This window comes from Triticum aestivum, chromosome 1B (assembly GCF_018294505.1).
Source record: "Triticum aestivum cultivar Chinese Spring chromosome 1B, IWGSC CS RefSeq v2.1, whole genome shotgun sequence".
Lineage (NCBI taxonomy): Eukaryota > Viridiplantae > Streptophyta > Magnoliopsida > Poales > Poaceae > Triticum > Triticum aestivum.
In genome coordinates this window covers 140,055,912-140,074,725 of record NC_057795.1, presented here as the reverse complement: position 1 = coordinate 140,074,725, position 18,814 = coordinate 140,055,912, and the positions used below count along the sequence as shown (strand labels likewise).

The window sequence follows — 18,814 nt, the reverse complement described above, 5'->3', positions numbered from 1 at the left end:
ACATAAGTCATTTTGACATAGAAAAAATAAGGAGAGGACTTTCGGGATGAAGTGTCGCCGTCTCGAGGCGAAACCTGGGCAGGAGCACTTTTGCCCTCCGGTGGAGCGATTCCGCCGGGGGAACTTCCCTCCCGGAGGGGGAAATCATCGTCATCATCATCACCAACAACTATCCCATCTTGGGTAGGGCTATCTTCAACAACACACCCTCCTATCAAACCCTAGTTCATCTCTTGTGTTCAATCTTTGTACCGGAACTATAGATTGGTGCTTGTGGGTTACTAGTAGTGTTGATTACTATACAGTTTATTTGGTGGAAGATTATATGTTCAGATCCATCATGCTATTTAATACCCCTCTGATCTTGAGCATGTTTATCATTTGTGAGTAGTTACTTTTGTTCTTGAGGTCGCGGGAGAAATCATGTTGCAAGTAATCATGTGAACTTGATATGTATTCGATATTTTGATGATATGTATGTTGTGATTCCCCTGGTAGTGTCATGTGAACGTCGACTACATGGCACCACCATATTTTGGCCTAAGGTAATGCATTGTGGAGTAGTTATTAGGTGATGGGTTGCGAGAGTGACACAAGCTTAAACCCTAGTTTTTGTGCTATTCTATAAGGGACCGATTGGATCCAAAAGTTTAATGCTATGGTTAGAATTTATTCTTAATACTTTTCTCGTAGTTGCGGATGCTTGTGAGGGGGTTAATCATAAGTAGGAGGTTTGTTAAAGTAAGAACGACACCTAAGCACCGGTCCACCCACATACCAAATTATCAAAGTAGCACCGGTCCACCCACATACCAAATTATCAAAGTAGCAAACACGAATCGAACCAACATGGTGAAAGTGACTAGATGAAATTCCCGTGTACCCTCAAGAACACTTTGCTTATCATAAGAGACCGTTATGGCCTGTCCTTTGCCTCAAAAGGATTGGGCTACCTTGCTGCACTTTTGTTACTACTACCATTACTTGCTCGTTACAAATTATTTTGTTATCAAACTACTCTGCTACTTACAATTTCAGCACTTGCAGACATTACCTTGTTGAAAACCTCTTGTCATTTCCTTCTGCTCCTCATTGGGTTCGACACTCTTACTTATCGAAAAGGCTACAATTAACCCCATATACTTGTGGGTCATCACCAAGCGAAGATACAACTGTGATGGGGTGGTGACATTCAATGGAAAGATTGGTACTTGTCCTTTGTCGAGAAGAGTGAGGCTGTTAGAATGAGTTAAAACAGAGTATGGGGGACTAAGAACTAAAATCACTAAAAGTGATAGAAATGTCTACAAAGATTACCTCATCAATAAAGTGATCCCTGCGATTCAAGATAAGTGGCCCAACGAAGATGACGGAACGAACATCTTCATCCAACAGGATAATGCCAAACCACATGTCCTTCCTAATGATGAAGGTTTTCGAGAAGTTGTGGCACAAATTGACCTAGACATTTGATTGTTACAACAACAGCCTGGAGTTTAATGTTTTAGACCTTTTCTCCGCAACTTTCTCTAGTCCCTGACCGACTGCAAGTCACCTAGAAATGTCTACAAAGATTATCTTCGGTCCCTAAGGAATTGACAGGGGAATTTCAATAACAATTTCTATAACTACCATTTTTTAGTCACATTTGTTGCTCTGAATACACAAATTTTATAAGGTTTGTGTATGAACTAGAAATGTTTGTTGCTCTGAATAACTAGCAATAACAATTAACAAAATGTTGTTGCCCTGAATGATACTAACATGAACAATGGAGTACAGTAACATGAAGGTTAGCCAAGCGATATGCTGATCAAGTTAACAATGGAGTAATAACATGAACAATGGAATACATAAATGGTAAATGTCCATAAATTTTGTCGTGATTTCAGGAACTACAGATGACCAAAGAGCACGCTCCTTGTTTGAGATTATATATGCTCCAAGTTGTAGCACCCTCTTCAAGCAATTGCATTGAAATTAATATTTGGTTTCTTTAGAAGATAAATGCAAATGAATGTTAATTATTAGTGATGCAGAGGAAGAGGGTGTAGTTGTGATGGGAGCATCCACTATACAAAGAGACCTTGTTTGCAAGTCTGACCAAATCATCCACATTGATGGAAGAAGTTGCACCTTCAAGAAATGTTGACCACGTTGGAATAGATAATATCTGAAGATCATAGCATCTAAAAAAGCTTCAATTTCATCCTTATCTGATCCACTCCAAGAAATTCTCGGATCAATGTTGTCGGAGTCTGACATTGTAGATCCGGTTCTGGCACTCTGTGAATAGCATGAACAAAGGAAAGAATCAATATACTCCTTGAGTTTCAACTGCCTAAAATTTGTTTGCATGAACAAAGAAATCTTCTGCATTAAACATGATTCAGTGAATAGTATGACAAAATCTTCGTTTGCGAGTGATCTACTGTTAGACAGAACTTCGGTTTCATCTAGTAAATTTTTCGCAACAACTGTTTAGTAAATCTTCTAAAAGAGGAACATTTGCAAGTTTCATTGGAACATAATTTCATTGCAAGTTTAGCTTTCATTAAAACTTGCAATGTTTTGAAGCCGAAGTTCATCTAGAAAAGAAGCTAAACCATCTATTCCTAAAACTTGCAATGTTCCTAAAAAATCTAAACCATCTAGCACTCCATCACTTTAATCTTCTGTTTGACTGGACTTTTGTTAAATCTATAGAGAAATCATGTAGGGAAATCTTCTGTTTGGCTGAATCTGCAAGCCGGAGGAGAGGCGGGCGGGGGCGATGACGAGGAGGAAAGCTGGGGGGAGCTGGGCAGGGGTGCTTCGTCGCGGAGGACGGGGTCGCAAAAATGCCACAACGGCATGAAGTTTTGGACGGAGGGGGAATAATTTTATCCATTTTATCTAATACTCTAACAAGATTTTTTATCCACAGGTACTCGATATAATTGATGTCTACTTTAGACGGCTTGGCTGCTTCTGAACATATTTTCTTGCCATTTATATTCTTATTGGCTGTTGAAGATTGTTCATTCTCAGCTGATGCGGCTGCATTTGCACATGTTCTTTGTTGGACACATCAAGCTCACACTGAATCTGTTGGAAACACAGATGGGCAAGAAAGGCATTTCTTTTCTGAAATTAACTTGATGCGGTTCAAAATGTACACTAGGTACTTATGCTTTCCAAACAAGTTAACAACTCTCAGTGACATCAGTGACAAAATACAAAAAATAAAAATTTCTCTTTGTATGAAATCAGAGCATTGTAAGAACATCTTGCTAGTACGAGTTATTTCTAACCATTGTAAGGATGTGTTTGGCTGGTCCTCCTGCATCTCTAGTTGTCTAAATATCAACACTCTTCTCTGCTCTGCTGTTCTCTTCTCTTCTCTAAGTAGAGTAGGCGCAGCCAACACATCATTACAACTGGCTCGTGCCCATAAACAGCTAACTCACTGCCTCTGTGCTCATAAATTCTTCCTTCAAATTACAGCAAGCAACTGAAACAAACATGCAGCTACATTGTTGGTTCTTCGCTCGACCTCATAAAAGCTTTGCTTGTTGCCACCACTTGTCTTTTCGCCAGAGTAACGGTAACCTGCTGCATTCATGCATGCACTTCGATGCCACCAGGTTGAGACGACTGAACTAACTGAATGAGGATTTAAATTTGATTAAAAATGACTGATGAATAATATAATGACTTAGAAGAATAATGACAAAATGGAAGATTGCAAGGAACTGACAGATGACTGAAAGACACGACTAATAATTAACAAAATTAAATACCACAAAAAGAAGCATTCATTTCCATAATGAAAAATTGCGCTATGAACTAAAAAAATGGAAGACTGGACATACACTGAACAAAATTATACAAAACTACGTTCATATGTCAGCTAAAATGAAGATAAAAAAATTAATTACTGATCAACCATTGTACTGAATTATACACATTGAATCCTATTAACTTCCACCTATTTTTTTACTAGCAATCTACATGAAACACATGGGGCTATCTACATGAAAAAACATAAATTACCTAGGTGATAATGAAAAAATACAAATACCCTATTGCTGACCTAATAATAAAGGGGCTATTGACTTTGTGGTACATCACCGAAATTGCCTCGTAAAATATTACCCACCAATGCCACCTAGAAGAGATAAAAAATTACACACGAAAATCCCACATTTGGGCCGGCCCACGCAGTAGGGACCTCCTACGCTGGGAGAAGACGCAGCGCGCCTGTTTAAGCAGGCCAATGTCCAGCTGGCCTGCTTTTAAATTTAGTTTTTTACTTTTTTCTTTCCCGTTGTCGTCTTTTTCTACTTTTAATAATTTGCAAAAAAACTGAAAATTACAAAAACATAATTTTGATTTTTTTAATAGATCATAAGATGTTTGTGGATTGAAAAGATGTTCACGATTTTGTAAAAAATGTTTGCTTATTCAAAAAGGTTCAAAATTTTGAAAACAAATGTTGATGAAATTGAACAAAAGTTTTAACAATTCAAAAAATGTTCATGAACGACAAAATATCCTAAAAATTCAAAAAAAATCGTGACTTATAAATAGTATATTCATTCATAAATTGTTTGCTGATTCAGAAAATGATCATGCATTTTCTATACCCCTATACAGTGTGTAAATAACTTTGAAAGTTGATCGTTAGATGAAGCCAATCCGATGGTACAAAGATGGCAAATCCGAGCACTACTGGCCGTTGGATATCATCTACATTCCACCAGATTCTGCCACATGTAGAATCTAGAAGACTCCATGGTTAAACTTAATCATAATGCACACACCACCAAAATCTCATGTGTGCAATGCACGTGTTCCTTACTAGTAAATAAATGTTCGTTAAATCAAAAAAAATGTTCATGAATATCAAAAATTGTTCCACCAATTTCCCAAAAAATGTTCGTCAATTAAAGAAAATTGTTTTAAAAAATTCAAAATTTTATAAAAATGTTAGGAAATAGTATAATATATTCATGCATTCAAAAAAAATTATTTTAAAAAATGTTCAAAAATTTGAAGAAGTGCTCACGAATTTGAACATGTTCACAATTTCAAATATGTTCAAGTGTTTAAAAAATGTTCATGGTTTCACAAAATTGAAAGTGATAGTGTATCTCAGTGATGCAGGAGATTATGTGTTTTCTGCGCACGGGCCTTTTGCTTGTATATTCAACGAACCGAGTCCCAAAAATCTGCATACAAGGTATATTATCCCTCACTAGATGGAAAGTGCGGCTTGCCGCACCACCGCACCCCTGCCAAGTGCGGTCATATCGAACCTGGTAGGAAATGCGGCTTGCCGCACCCCTGCCAGGTGCGGCCATATCCAACTTGGTAACAAAGAAACTTGAGTATTGCATATAAAATAGAACATAGCAAAAGCACCATCCATGAACCGACCCAAAAAAATTTAGGCATCTATAATGCCTCAGTTTTGATGGGACCTTAACCAAGAGGTATAGATACTTATATAACAATAGTGGTCCGGTACAATTAAGTTTAGTTGCATGCCACGTGCCAACCTAATCAACACCAATCCCATATAGCTCAGTACACCATATAAATTCCAGGATAGAAAGGTATGAAGGTGGTGACGGATAAAAGGAAATCCATGGCCAGTGATATATCTTAAAGAAAGCAATAACACATAATATGATCCGCATTTAGAAAGTCAAGAGGAAAGCGCAAAAGACTTGATGCGAGTCATTTTTACAGAAGAATGCGCTGAGGTTCAAATAGCGGTCGGTGGAGGACGTCATGGTAGCTCATGGTATAATACAACATGAGGGTCATCGGTGTAGAGGCAAATGGTTCCCAACAGCAATTGGCACGGAGATCCTTCCATCAGTAATCAAGTAAACGGTGAATGCCTGTGGAAAAAGCATCTGAGTATAGGTGTTCACTTCGCTGAATAAAGGAACATATGCCCAGATATTTTAATGTGAAGTGCAGTATAAACTTCAAAATATCAAGAGCTTTCAACTGATCTCAAAAGCCAAAACAGGTCATATGAACAAAACAAAACAAACCTTTATCTTCTATGAAAGCCGAGTGCAAAATGAATAATACGATAAAGAGATGGGAATTCAAATTTCACAAAACTATGGATGATTATGTCATGGTACTCAATAACCATGTGTACACCTACGACCTGATAATAGCTAGAAGATATATACTCTCTTTTTCATGCATGAAAAGACCCTTTGGTGAACCTGGGCATCGCCCTAGTACATGTAGCAAGGGATTTGCTATCTCTTCAATGCATAGAAAGTAGAAAAACTATTTCTAGACAAACAAAGGAATAGTTTATTTGTACATCTTATAATTAGCAAGCATGGTACCATCATAAGAACAAAAAAATTGTACAGCAAAGGGAAAGTGTTAACTGATTCAAGGTGGAATTTACAAATCTCACTCTCATGATGACTAATATAGGTTTCGAACTCTGAAAAATAGACTGAGACCATCATGTTATAGTTATATCCGATGAGCAACAACATATATGAAGTTTTAACATCCTGCTATCATCCATTTACGTTCATGGTAGATTAAACACGTTTTTCCTGCTGATGTATGTATAATAATTCATCAAGGGGGAAGCACATATCTTGAATTAGCTTAGAATGTTCTCATCAAGTAACAGTTTTGATAGTAAGCACAATGGCCATCACATCCAGTCTTTATAGTACGAAGATCAGAAGGCTCTGCAAAAAAATTTAGATCTCTTCAGTAGCAGCGGATCAACTAAATTCAAACAGAGAAAAAACTTGGTATGTTTTATAAGCTACCATATTATAAAGTACACCACAGCTAAATCAGTAGAAAATATCTTCTGAAGTAAGCGGCATAACCATTTTCAACTAAATGCATATAGAATTATAGAGAACAAAATGGTAAGTGGCATATGCATAGTATAGTAGCTTCAGGTTGCATATATTTGTGATAAACACAGAAGAGAAACCATGTTGGCCGATCAAGAATACAACAATTACATACTTGGTTTGCACTGATGGCATCTTATTGTAGAGTAACTCTGTCAAAATGCGCCACAAAATAATGTATAAAAAATGTTGCCTTCATTTTTTCCAAGTATCATTTACATGTTCCTTATGAGATCTCTTTAGTGGCAGGAGATACAATATTGTTTCACACTGAAAACTTCAATTGTGAAGTAATGACATATTAGTGGAGGGACCAGACCAAATAATTGAGAGATTAGTCATAACCCAAAAGGGTTGTTCTGTATAGAACACTAATTAGATCATGTGAAATCGGAGAAAGAGTTTGACACCAACAATATGCAACAAAACTATAGATCAACATGATAGAACATACATTTGGTTCTATCACACTCAATCTAATATAAAACATGTTCACCTCCAGAATTTCAATGGCTCCATCAAATTATAGAAAGGGTTGTTGTACTAATGAACATGGGTAATGTCAATGTACTACATTATTCAAAACCCCTCTGATCAAGTGGATAGCAAAATAGTACAGAAATCTTATGGTCACCCAAGAGAATCAGCGTTTCAAAGTTTAATAGCAAGCATACCTTATTAAACAGCAGATACTCTTCTTCACTCCAAGAGTGAATGCAAGGACGGCGTGCTCACAGGTCTGTTTATTCTTGAGGTACCATCCTCAAAACCAACGGTGGTGGAGTCAACGATGAGCACATCATAGTCAACCTGGGATAAACAAAACAAAAAGAACACAATTTCAGCGATATGAGATAGATCAAAGAGGTAGAGTTTGAGCTGTGAAAAGAAAATCACTACTCTGGACCATAATGCCATCATACAAGCATTTCTTCTTTTTCTTATCATAATCAAACAAAATCAAAAGAACACGAATAACTTATATTTAAGATTGTATTAACTAAATAACCTAACTACGTGTAACCTGGCTCTGCATAGATTAAAAGAAGGCACCTACATGTAAGAAAACACCTTTTGTGTGATTAAGAATATCCAAGTTTCTTTCTCTGTGTGTAAATATTTGTGATTGCACAACTCAAGAAGGTTTTAATCCGAAAACAGAGCAATTCAAGCTTGAGATTTCTAAAATGCAGGACACTGAATCATGCTCATAATTGAAAGAGATTAGTGAAATTCAAAACAATCAATTTAGAGAACCCGCTAATATAAAGACTGTTTCAGGTTTAAAAATAAGCATGCTCAGAACTGACCTACCAAAACACGTCTTACCATGCCTGTCGACATATGAAATATTCATCATTTGGTATCTCTTTGATAGTTTTCAGATTTCCGTTTGATTCGAGGAAAAGAATTAACTCGCCAAGCTTTTCACATATGTCGAGGGCAGCCTTGCAGTGCAAGGACGCCTCGTCCAGTGTCGCCACTGCCTGCTTGATCTGAAGTAGAAGGGGGTGAGAAATATTAGATCAGATGGTATATGCTGGCAAAGCAATATTTGGGCTTTCATATTTCCCAAAAGTCCTATGAAAATTCTTTTACAGAGTCAAAGAAAAGCAAATCTTCTCACGATAAAGAAACCTGCAACATGTTTTTAAATACAAGCCAGATCATCTTATTTCAGAAATTTGGAATTTATACGACTCCTTTAAATAAATTCAGGTGAAAATAACAGCACAGTTTTGTAAGGAAAAACCGATCCGCTTGAAGTAAAGATATCAGTTCCAAAAATCGTTGTGCATCTTACTGACCAATCACGTCCAATTTACAAAGAAGAACACATAGTTATCCAATGAGGGTCTGCCATAATGCACACAATCTATAAATATATGAGTTATCAGTAGAAGTAGTTGACAACAAACTATAAGCACCAAATCCTAGAACTGTTCTTGTCCAGTGCGACCAAAAGCATGTTTATCAATGTAAAAACATAAACATATTTGTAGTACACAGTAAAGATCTTTGGGAGTTCTGGTCTAAAAAAATATGAGCATGATAGAAAAAAAGGAATGTGCATATCTAGCAAGTGGGTTGTAACATCTACCTGGGGCCAAAAAAAATAGGAATTAAGGTCCATATACTGTTTGGAAACTGCACCAGTCGTCCAGTATAAGTTGATTATTTAAAATAAACGCTAATGTGTAAGAAAGGCTAATATATCCAAAATAAACGGCAGTAACACATAAAAAAGGTTGTTTTCCTTTTCATATAAAAAGGCTGACTATTAACAATTTGTACCCCGACTAAATCAGAATTTTAAAAAGTTTTTCACACAATGGGGACCCTACGCACCCAAACATGCAGCCAGAGAGTAACAGGGTTACTGGCATTGGACAAAGATAATACAATGAAGACCTCATTTGCAGGGCACCAAAAAGTAGAGCAACGTAGTTTGGTTCGTACATTGACAAGAACAATGATTACCTGGCCAGTGCCAACATTGACCTGCAATTGACCAAACAATGATGCTCTTGTGTTTTTTGTCAAGGAATTTCCAAAATATGTGGTTCTATCATCTATTGGTGAATACTACATGACCTGCACCAAAATGTATTATAGTTCAAACCAAGTGTTTTACAAGGGAATTTATCACTGTCGTTCAAACTGTTGAAAAAAGGAACTTGATAGGTTGTTCACAAGAGAGAAAAATCACCTCCGTCCGCTAGATTCCTGTTCTCTTCTTTCTCAGATCTATGCACGTCCATTTTAGAAAGCCTATATATTAGCAAGTCAAAATTAGAGTGCGGAAATGAGAAGCAAAGAGGAGCACATCCTAATCTTGCATTCCAAAATAGCTATACGTGATGCTTTTCGTTGCTTTGCACTTTGCCGAGCAATCAAAATCTATAACAAAAGAAATGTACGCATACATATTAGGATGAAATTCGTCATATAGATCAATATAACTAAGGCAACAAATAATATTTCAGGCTACTACCGTGTATGCTTTAAATAGTCTTTTTCACTACAAATAATGTTTGTTCTTTGTCAAAACATACAAGAATGTAAGGAACAAAGTCATACACAAGGGGAGAGAAATACGTCTTGTAACATTCTTCAAGCCAAATTTTAGTAGATTCCTACAAGAGAGACTCACCATAACATTGGTTCCATTCTTTGAATAACCACTTCATGGAAATCCCTTACAATCTATTGAGACCAATCCATCAACCAAAAAATTGTAGTGTTCTTCACCGCTGAACTCTGATTCAATAACTGAAGGGTGTGTCTTTTGCATATACTATCTTGCATGTTTTCAGCTGTCTTTTCCCCTCCAAATGACAATTTTCTCCTTGCCAAAAGACACGAGAATGCAAGCAACAAGGTCCTGCAGAAATAAGGTGAGAGAAATGCATTCTATTATAGGTGAAGTCAAACATAATCATATATGTGCCTAATTATATCATTAGTATCTGTTTAAATTGCCCGGTAGACACATGTTAGATGAAAAAGAAGTATGCTGCAGGTAATTCAAGAAATCTATATATATCCTAGAAAAGTAAGTGATTGTCATTTTATCGAAGGCTTTGGCCTGAAGCCATTCCTTCTTTTTCTCTAGAAGACACCAAAGAATAAATGATGCACGGCTAGCCTATCGAGGCTCTTTAGCCCATATGGTTTCTCATATAACCTAGGTGTACGTCGTTCCTTTCTCTATAGACCACAATTTAGCTGGCGTTTGTTGTTATTGTAGAATTAAGAAATCAACGGAATGACAAATGGATACATTTAACATCACAAAAGGCCACCAAATCTCGAAGAAAATAAATCGCTAATGTAACTTGAGTACACCCCTACAAATTAGTCTTACTTCCTGTTACAAACAAAAATATCAGATTGGTCATCTCTCCAAACCATGAATAAACACCAAAGCAGTTTGTGGCTCAAACATGACACTTAACAGGAATATTAGAATGCGGAAATTAATGACTGTAGGAATAACATGCCCAAGGGTAGCAAATAAACAGAAGCTGACGAGCTTACCAACACAAAATGATGGACTGAAAGTGTTTATTTAATTTCAATGCTCTGAAAATACCCAACACATACATGCAGCAAGCAGCACATAAAACCTCTTGCTTGGTCTATGGTGTTATCTTTGTGACAGAACTGTTAATCTCCTTTCCCCTCTTCATCCGAATTTGCAGCCCATGCTCCTCCTGCCAGGTCCCAAGAGGCGATTAGGGAGGAGGAAATGCATCAGCAGATCGAGCTCAGAGATGAAAATAAAAGTGAGGGGGAAGAGGGCATGGGCATGGCTTACCGTCGCGATTTGTTGCCGCTCCCCCTCTTCTGGATCCTCCCAGCGACACGTGGTGAGGAAGAGAATGGCCTCTACAGGAGTGCCTCGCCAGAGCCGGAGATGCAGCGGGCCTGGGACGGTTTTTGGCACCGGATCGATCCACTGGTGCCTGTCGGCGTCGCCTAGCGCAGCCGGTGGCGACAGCGCACTCCGCACGGCTTCCTCCCGTCGATGGCGCGACGACCCACTGCTCCAGTGGCTGCGGTGGCTCGTGCTCCTCCTTGCCGCGTCTCCTCCGTGTGCAGCGCCGACGGACTGACCGCTGCCCTGCCGCATCTCTCCCTCCACTCTTTTCTTCTCCTCCCCTAGCACTCTCTCTCACTTTCCTCTCTATCTCTCTCTCTCAGGAAACTGCCGGCCGCCGCAGTGAGCTCGTCGGATCCACAGCCCCATGCCGCCTAGCGACCGGATCCGCCCGGATGTGTCCATGTCCGGACAACGCGAGTGCGGCGAGCTCGGCGGGGAGAGCAGCGGCGACGAGTGGCAGGAGAACAACGACGAGGAGGGGAGGAGGGGAACACGGCGTCGGAGGAACGAAGGAGAGGGGCGTGAGCGCGAGGGGGAGACGGGGGCGACGGGGCGGAGGCGAGGACGGGAGGAGGGGAAGGGGAGGCTAGGGTTACACATGGGCATGCGGCCTTTTATACGCCAGCCTGTGAAAAGACAATAATGCCCTCGGTGGAGCATGAGATTTACAGGCGGTGGCACACAAGGGTGGACACTATTCATTGTAGCAGTGTTTGCTATTGATCCGACGGCCCGGACCTCTCCATCTCATGATCCAACGGCCAGTATCGGTCCACCCGGAGATCCAACGGCTAGGACGCGCTCGGGGAGACGATCCGACGACCCAGAATCGAAACAGCTGAGGAGGCTTCATTTGTATCCACAATCTAACAATGGGATGCTAATGAAGAGCACGTACACGACACACTGAACTAACAGAAATGACAGAAAAAACACCACCACTTTCGACCCAATAAAACACATGCTAGCACAGCCCCCGTCAGCTGTCAGCTGAACCGATGAGCAAAGAGCAATAACTCATTTTTACATCATTGACCAAAGTTATCTCATGTGAAATTCAAAACAAATAATTCATATGCTATTCTCGAGTGGAGGCGGGGTGGACATACGAAGACACGAAGACAAACAGATTATATTCAACGCTACCAATTTTGCTATCGTCGCTAGGTTCGGCTGGATGGCTACCAATTTCTCCCCCATCACCCCGCATAGCTGCACTCGAACACCGAGGAGAATCGGATTTTGGCTCTCGGACCAGAATGAGGTGGCCGCTCTTCATCTAAAATGAATTGAATCAAAAAGGGGAAGAGGGGATGCACAGGCCTACACAGTGCCTTACTGGTCGTATGCTGAAGTCAGCTACGCACGAGCCTACAGAGTGCCTTACTGGTCGTGCGCCGAAGTCAGCTCCTCCCCCCTCCCTCACACACACACACTCTTAGAAGCTCACCCCCTCTAGAAAATGACACAACTGAAAAGGACACCCTACATGGGTCGGAGTCCAAACAAAAATTCAACCTAAAGCAGAATAAAAAACAGATGACTGGTTTTTAAGTGTATATTTTAGCAGAGAAGAACATCGGTGCTAACAAGATTTAAGAAACCAGCGAGATTAACTTAGGAGACGGGACGGGACAAATTCTAACAACAATTAGACTTGCTAGATTTTTCATAGCAAGGAAGGATGCATCTCATAGCCTGAATCACATGCTTCGACATTATGTGAAGATTCACTATTCAATTAGGACAGAGTAATTTCTATCCACATTCTATGGCAAACAATACAAAGGAGGTAACTGCGGCTCCCTCCACATTTTTGCATCCGGGCTTGGGACAGGCAAAGGCAGTGTTAAACCACAACAATACAAAAACACAAGTTATACAACACCAATCATTCAGCAAAGCATACAGGCCACACCATCAAGCAAATGCAATACACACAAGGTCACACAAGCACACACACAATCAAGCACTTGCACACAATCAAGACAAAAGAAACAGACATAGATACGGACACATCACACACACAGTCACACACAGAAACATAAATAGATAGGGGCACAAACAGAAAGCAAATACATGAAAGACCGAAGTAAACTCAGAAAGCTATAAAGAAATACCAGAACCTGAATGACTAAACTAATTTCTCTCGAGGCGGGAGGGTGATTCAGATCTTCGTTCCTGAAAACGATTAGAGGTTGATTAGGTTGATTAAGCGATTATCTTCAACACTACCCACAAGTTTGTAGGACTATGAACAGAAAAGAAAAGTTAAATGTGTTCTTGTTCTACTTACTAGAGAAAGCAAGGCATGTAACATGAGCAAAATTCTTATAGAAAATCTGGCTAAGGTAGGCCATTCATACCTAAAAAATTACACGTTTCAAGTTGACAACAGTGATTGCCTCTCATCGCTTCCAAGCCGGTGGCTAGCCTGAAATGGCATGAGCAACTTAAAATGTGAGTGACCACAATGTAAATGATTTATTCTTGAAAGCAAGAAAAGTAGCTTACCTCATGAGCAGCACCAACAGTCATATTAGAAAGAAGATTTAGATGACCTGTGATGTAATAAGCATCATATGAGTCAAAAATACTTGGGAATCAGTTCATGATCAAAGTTATCAAGGAATCAAGGATTCAGTTTAAAACAAGTCAAACAAACTGATCAAAATTCATAATCCGGCCATTTGAAGGATAGAAACTTACCGATGATTTTGTGTATCTTGTAACTCCAATAATCCACTTGGTGTTGCCGTCTTTGACTTTAGCTATAGGTGAGAAAAACCTAAGAACAAATAGAAGTACCCGATTCCTGCAATGTTCACATGTGTGGTACACGTTATGATGTGCAGGAAAGAATGAGGAAGTGGCAGGGGCCAGGAATCTGGTAACAAAGAGGGCCAAGGCTAGGCTACATTATCCCAATAAGATGCAAGTTGTTTGACGGTACCTTCTAGGAAGAACTTTTGCTATTTCTGCCCATCTATTCTCATATACCCGATGGGCATTAATCAGTGCATGTTCCTCCTCAATAGTCCAAGCTTCTCTCTGCATGTATGAATTCAAAATCAGCTTCATATTTACCAATCAACTCTTCACATAACCACTGTGTTTCTAAATTAGTAAACATTCCCTGTTTGTCTTGCACCAAGGGGGAAATGCAAAATATAATCCATAAACCATAAAAATAAAACAATCAAAAGAGTACCTCTCTTGACATTTCTTGCCCATATGTCCACCTTGCAATGAGACCATTTTGTTGGTCCATACTGTATTTTGAGCACAAATATCAGGTGCCAATACGTAGTTATGGATACAACGCATCTAAAAACAGAAGTAGCAAAATTTGGCTAAATAAAAGTTTTGGGACTGTCACAAAATGTAAAGAACGTAAATATACCTGCATTGTATGCAAACCCAACCCATCAGCATCATGTCTAGATCTACATGGTTGCACCTTAAATACTTAGAAAAGCGTTATTCCAGTGACTGGACAACAATAAATCGAAAAAGAGTATGGTATCCACATAAGACATAATCACAAAAAAGTTTAGAAAAAAGAATAGTGTTAGATCTGTTCAAATTCAACAAACAACAATCAATCCTGACATATAAAACATAAATTATACAAACCACACCATCAAGCAAATGCAATACACACATGGTCACACAAGCACACACCCAATCAAGCACTTGCACACAATCAAGACAAAAGAAACAGACATAGATACGGACACATAACACACACAGTCACACACACAATGTAGCACTTGCACACAAGAAACAGACTCCCTCCACATTTTCACATCCGGGCTTGGGACCGGCAGAGGCAGTGTTAAGCCACAACAACCAATCATTCAGCAAAGCATACAAGCCACACACACACAGTCAAGCCACACACAATCATTGTCAAAATACAATACTCACACAGTCACACATCACAGTCAAATGCACAATATTCACACAATCACACACACACAGTCAAACACACAGTAATGCATCACAGTCAAATGCAATATTCACACGCAGTCAAACACACAGTGACAGACACAGACAGTCAAGCCACACACACGAGAGTCAAGCCACACAAAGTCGGACACACACAGAACGGAGCGCTTGCACACAAGAAACAGAAATAGAAAGGGGGACAAACATAAAGCAAATACATGAAAGACCGAAGTAAACTCAGAAAGCTATAAAGAAATACCAGAACCTGAATGACTAAACTGATTTCTCTCGAGGCGGGAGGGTGATTCAGATCTTCGTTCCTGAAAACGATTAGAGGTTGATTAAGCGATTATCTTCAACACTACCCACAAGTTTGTAGGACTATGAACAGAAAAGAAAAGTTAAATGTGTTCTTGTTCTACTTACTAGAGAAAGCAAGGCATGTAACATGAGCAAAATTCTTATAGAAAATCTGGCTAATGTAAGCCATTCATACCTAAAAAATTATACGTTTCAAGTTGACAAGAGTGATTGCCTCTCATCGCTTCCAAGCCGGTGGCTAGCCTGAAATGGCATGAGCAACTTTAAATGTGAGTGACCATAATGTAAATGATTTATTCGTGAAAGCAAGAAAAGTAGCTTACCTCATGAGCAGCACAATAGTGATAATAGAAAAGAAGATTTAGATGACCTGTCATGTAATAAGCATCATATGAGTCAAAAATACTTGGGAATCAGTTTATGATCAAAGTTATCAAGGAATCAAGGATTCAGTTTAAAACAAGTCAGACAAACTGATCAAAATTCATAATCCGGCCGTTTGAAAGGATAGAAACTTACCGATGATTTTGTGTATCTTGTAACTCCAATAATCCACTTGGTTTTGACGTCTTTGATTTTAGCTATAGGTGACAAGAAGCTAAGAACAAATAGAAGTACCCGATTCGTGCAATGTTCAAATGTGTGGTACACGTTATGATGTGCAGGAAAGAATGAGCAAGTGGCAGGGGCTAGGAATCTGGTAACAATGAGGGCCAAGGCTAGGCTACATTATCCCAATAAGATGCAAGTTGTTTGACGGTACCTTCTAGGAAGAACTTTTGCTATTTCTGCCCATCTATTCCCATATACCCGATGGGCATTAATCAGTGCATGTTCCTACTCAATAGTCCAAGCTTCTCTCTGTATGTATGAATTCAAAATCAGCTTCATATTTACCAATCAGCTCTTCACATAACCAGTGTGTTTCTAAATTAGTAAACATTCCCTGTTTGTCTTGCACAAAGGGGGAAATGCAAAATAAAATCCATAAACCATAAAAATAAAACAATCAAAAGAGTACCTCTCTTGACATTTCTTGCCTATATGTCCACCTTGCAATGAGACCATTTTGTTGGTCCATACTGCATTTTGAGCACAAATATTAGGTGCCAATAGGTAGTTATGGATACAACGCATCTAAAAACAGAAGTAGCAAAATTTGGCTAAATAAAAGTTTTGGGACTGTCGCAAAATTTAAAGAACATAAATATACATGCATTGTATGCAAACCCAACCCATCAGCATCATGTCTAGATCTACATGACTGTACCTTAAATACTTAGAAAAGCGTTATTCCAGTGACTGGACAACAATAATACAAAAAAGAGTATGGTATCCACACAAGACATAATCATAAAAAAGTTTAGAAAAAAGAATAGTGTTAGATCTGTTCAAATTCAACAAACAACAATCAATCATGACATATAAAACACAAGTTATACAAACCACACCGTCAAGCAAATGCAATACACGCATGGTCACACAAGCACACACCCAATCAAGCACTTGCACACAACAACAACAACAACAACAAAGCCTTTAGTCCCAAACAAGTTGGGGTAGGCTAGAGGTGAAACCCATAAGATCTCGCAACCAACTCATGGCTCTGGCACATGGATAGCAAGCTTCCACGCACCCCTGTCCATAGCTAGCTCTTTGTCGATACTCCAATCCTTCAGGTCTCTCTTAACGGACTCCTCCCATGTCAAAATCGGTCGACCCCGCCCTCTCTTGACATTCTCCGCACGCTTTAGCCGTCCGCTATGCACTGAAGCTTCTGTAGGCCTGCGCTGAATATGCCCAAACCACCTCAAACAATGTTGGACAAGCTTCTCCTCAATTGGTGCTACCCCAACTCTATCTCGTATATCATCATTCCGGACTCGATCCTTCCTCGTGTGGCCACACATCCATCTCAACATACGCATCTCCGCCACACCTAACTGTTGAACATGTCGCCTTTTAGTCGGCCAACACTCCGCGCCATACAACATTGCGGGTCGAACCGCCGTCCTGTAGAACTTGCCTTTTAGCTTTTGTGGCACTCTCTTGTCACAGAGAATGCCAGAAGCTTGGCGCCACTTCATCCATCCGGCTTTGATTCGATGGTTCACATCTTCATCAATACCCCCATCCTCCTGCAACATTGACCCCAAATACCAAAAGGTGTCCTTCCGAGGTACCACCTGGCCATCAAGGCTAACCTCCTCCTCCTCACAGCTAGTAGTACTGAAACCGCACATCATGTACTCGGTTTTAGTTCTACTAAGCCCCTTTCGATTCCAAGGTTTGTCTCCATAACTCTAACTTCCTATTTACCCCCGTCCGACTATCGTCAACTAGCACCACATCATCCGCAAAGAGCATACACCATGGGATATCTCCTTGTATACCCCTTGTGACCTCATCCATCACCAATGCAAAAAGATAAGGGCTCAAAGCTGACCCCTGATGCAGTCCTATCTTAATCGGGAAGTCATCGGTGTCGACATCACTTGTTCGAACACTTGTCACAACATTATTGTACATGTCCTTGATGAGGGTAATGTACTTTGCTGGGACTTTGTGTTTCTCCAAGGCCCACCACATGACATTCCGCGGTATCTTATCATAGGCCTTCTCCAAGTCAATGAACACCATATGCAAGTCCTTCTTATGCTCCCTATATCTCTCCATAAGTTGTCGTACCAAGAAAATGGCTTCCATGGTCGACCTCCCAGGCATGAAACCAAACTGATTTTTGGTCACGCTTGTCATTCTTCTTAAGCGGTGCTCAATGACTCTCTCCCATAGCTTCATTGTATGGCTCATCGGCTTAATCAAGCACTTGCACACAATCAAGACAAAAGAAACAGACATAGATACGGACACATCACACACACAACGTAGCACTTGCACACCAAAAACAGACTCCCTCCACATTTTCACATCCGGGCTTGGGACCGGCAGAGGCAGTGTTAAGCCACAACAACGAATCATTCAGCAAAGCATACAAGCCACACAGACACAGTCAAGCCACACACAATCATTGTCAAAATACAATACTCACACAGTCACACATCACAGTCAAATGCACAATATTCACACAATCACACACACACAGTCAAACACACAGTAACGCATCACTGTCAAATGCAATATTCACACACAGTCAAACACACAATGACACACACAGATAGTCAAGCCACACACACAAGAGAGTCAAGCCACACAAAGTCGGACACACACAGAATGGAGCGCTTGCACACAAGAA

At 39.8% G+C, this 18,814-nt stretch overlaps 1 non-coding gene across 50 annotated transcripts in view; it reads right to left on the bottom strand.

The window, feature by feature from the left end:
- Positions 1-5,562: 5,562 nt before the first annotated feature.
- The window catches only part of LOC123112224 (uncharacterized), a 32,548-nt gene continuing 19,296 nt past the window's right edge, over positions 5,563-18,814 (bottom strand). For 45 of the 50 annotated variants that reach the window (XR_006455279.1, XR_006455343.1, XR_006455346.1 and 42 more), the window contains 18 exons: positions 16,583-16,643; positions 16,081-16,422; positions 15,885-15,931; positions 15,737-15,804; positions 15,506-15,560; positions 14,501-14,561; positions 14,243-14,340; positions 13,999-14,104; positions 13,804-13,850; positions 13,656-13,723; positions 11,224-13,470; positions 10,944-11,119; positions 10,057-10,287; positions 9,613-9,674; positions 9,384-9,497; positions 8,232-8,398; positions 7,577-7,712; positions 5,563-6,725 (listed from right to left, as the gene is read on the bottom strand). This is a non-coding gene — a transcript (uncharacterized protein). Of the gene's footprint in view, positions 6,726-7,576; positions 7,713-8,231; positions 8,399-9,383; positions 9,498-9,612; positions 9,675-10,056; positions 10,288-10,943; positions 11,120-11,223; positions 13,471-13,655; positions 13,724-13,803; positions 13,851-13,998; positions 14,105-14,242; positions 14,341-14,500; positions 14,562-14,692; positions 14,736-15,505; positions 15,561-15,736; positions 15,805-15,884; positions 15,932-16,080; positions 16,423-16,582; positions 16,644-18,814 lie in introns of all 50 variants that reach the window. The other 5 variants (XR_006455280.1, XR_006455332.1, XR_006455277.1 and 2 more) reach the window with 5 other exon arrangements.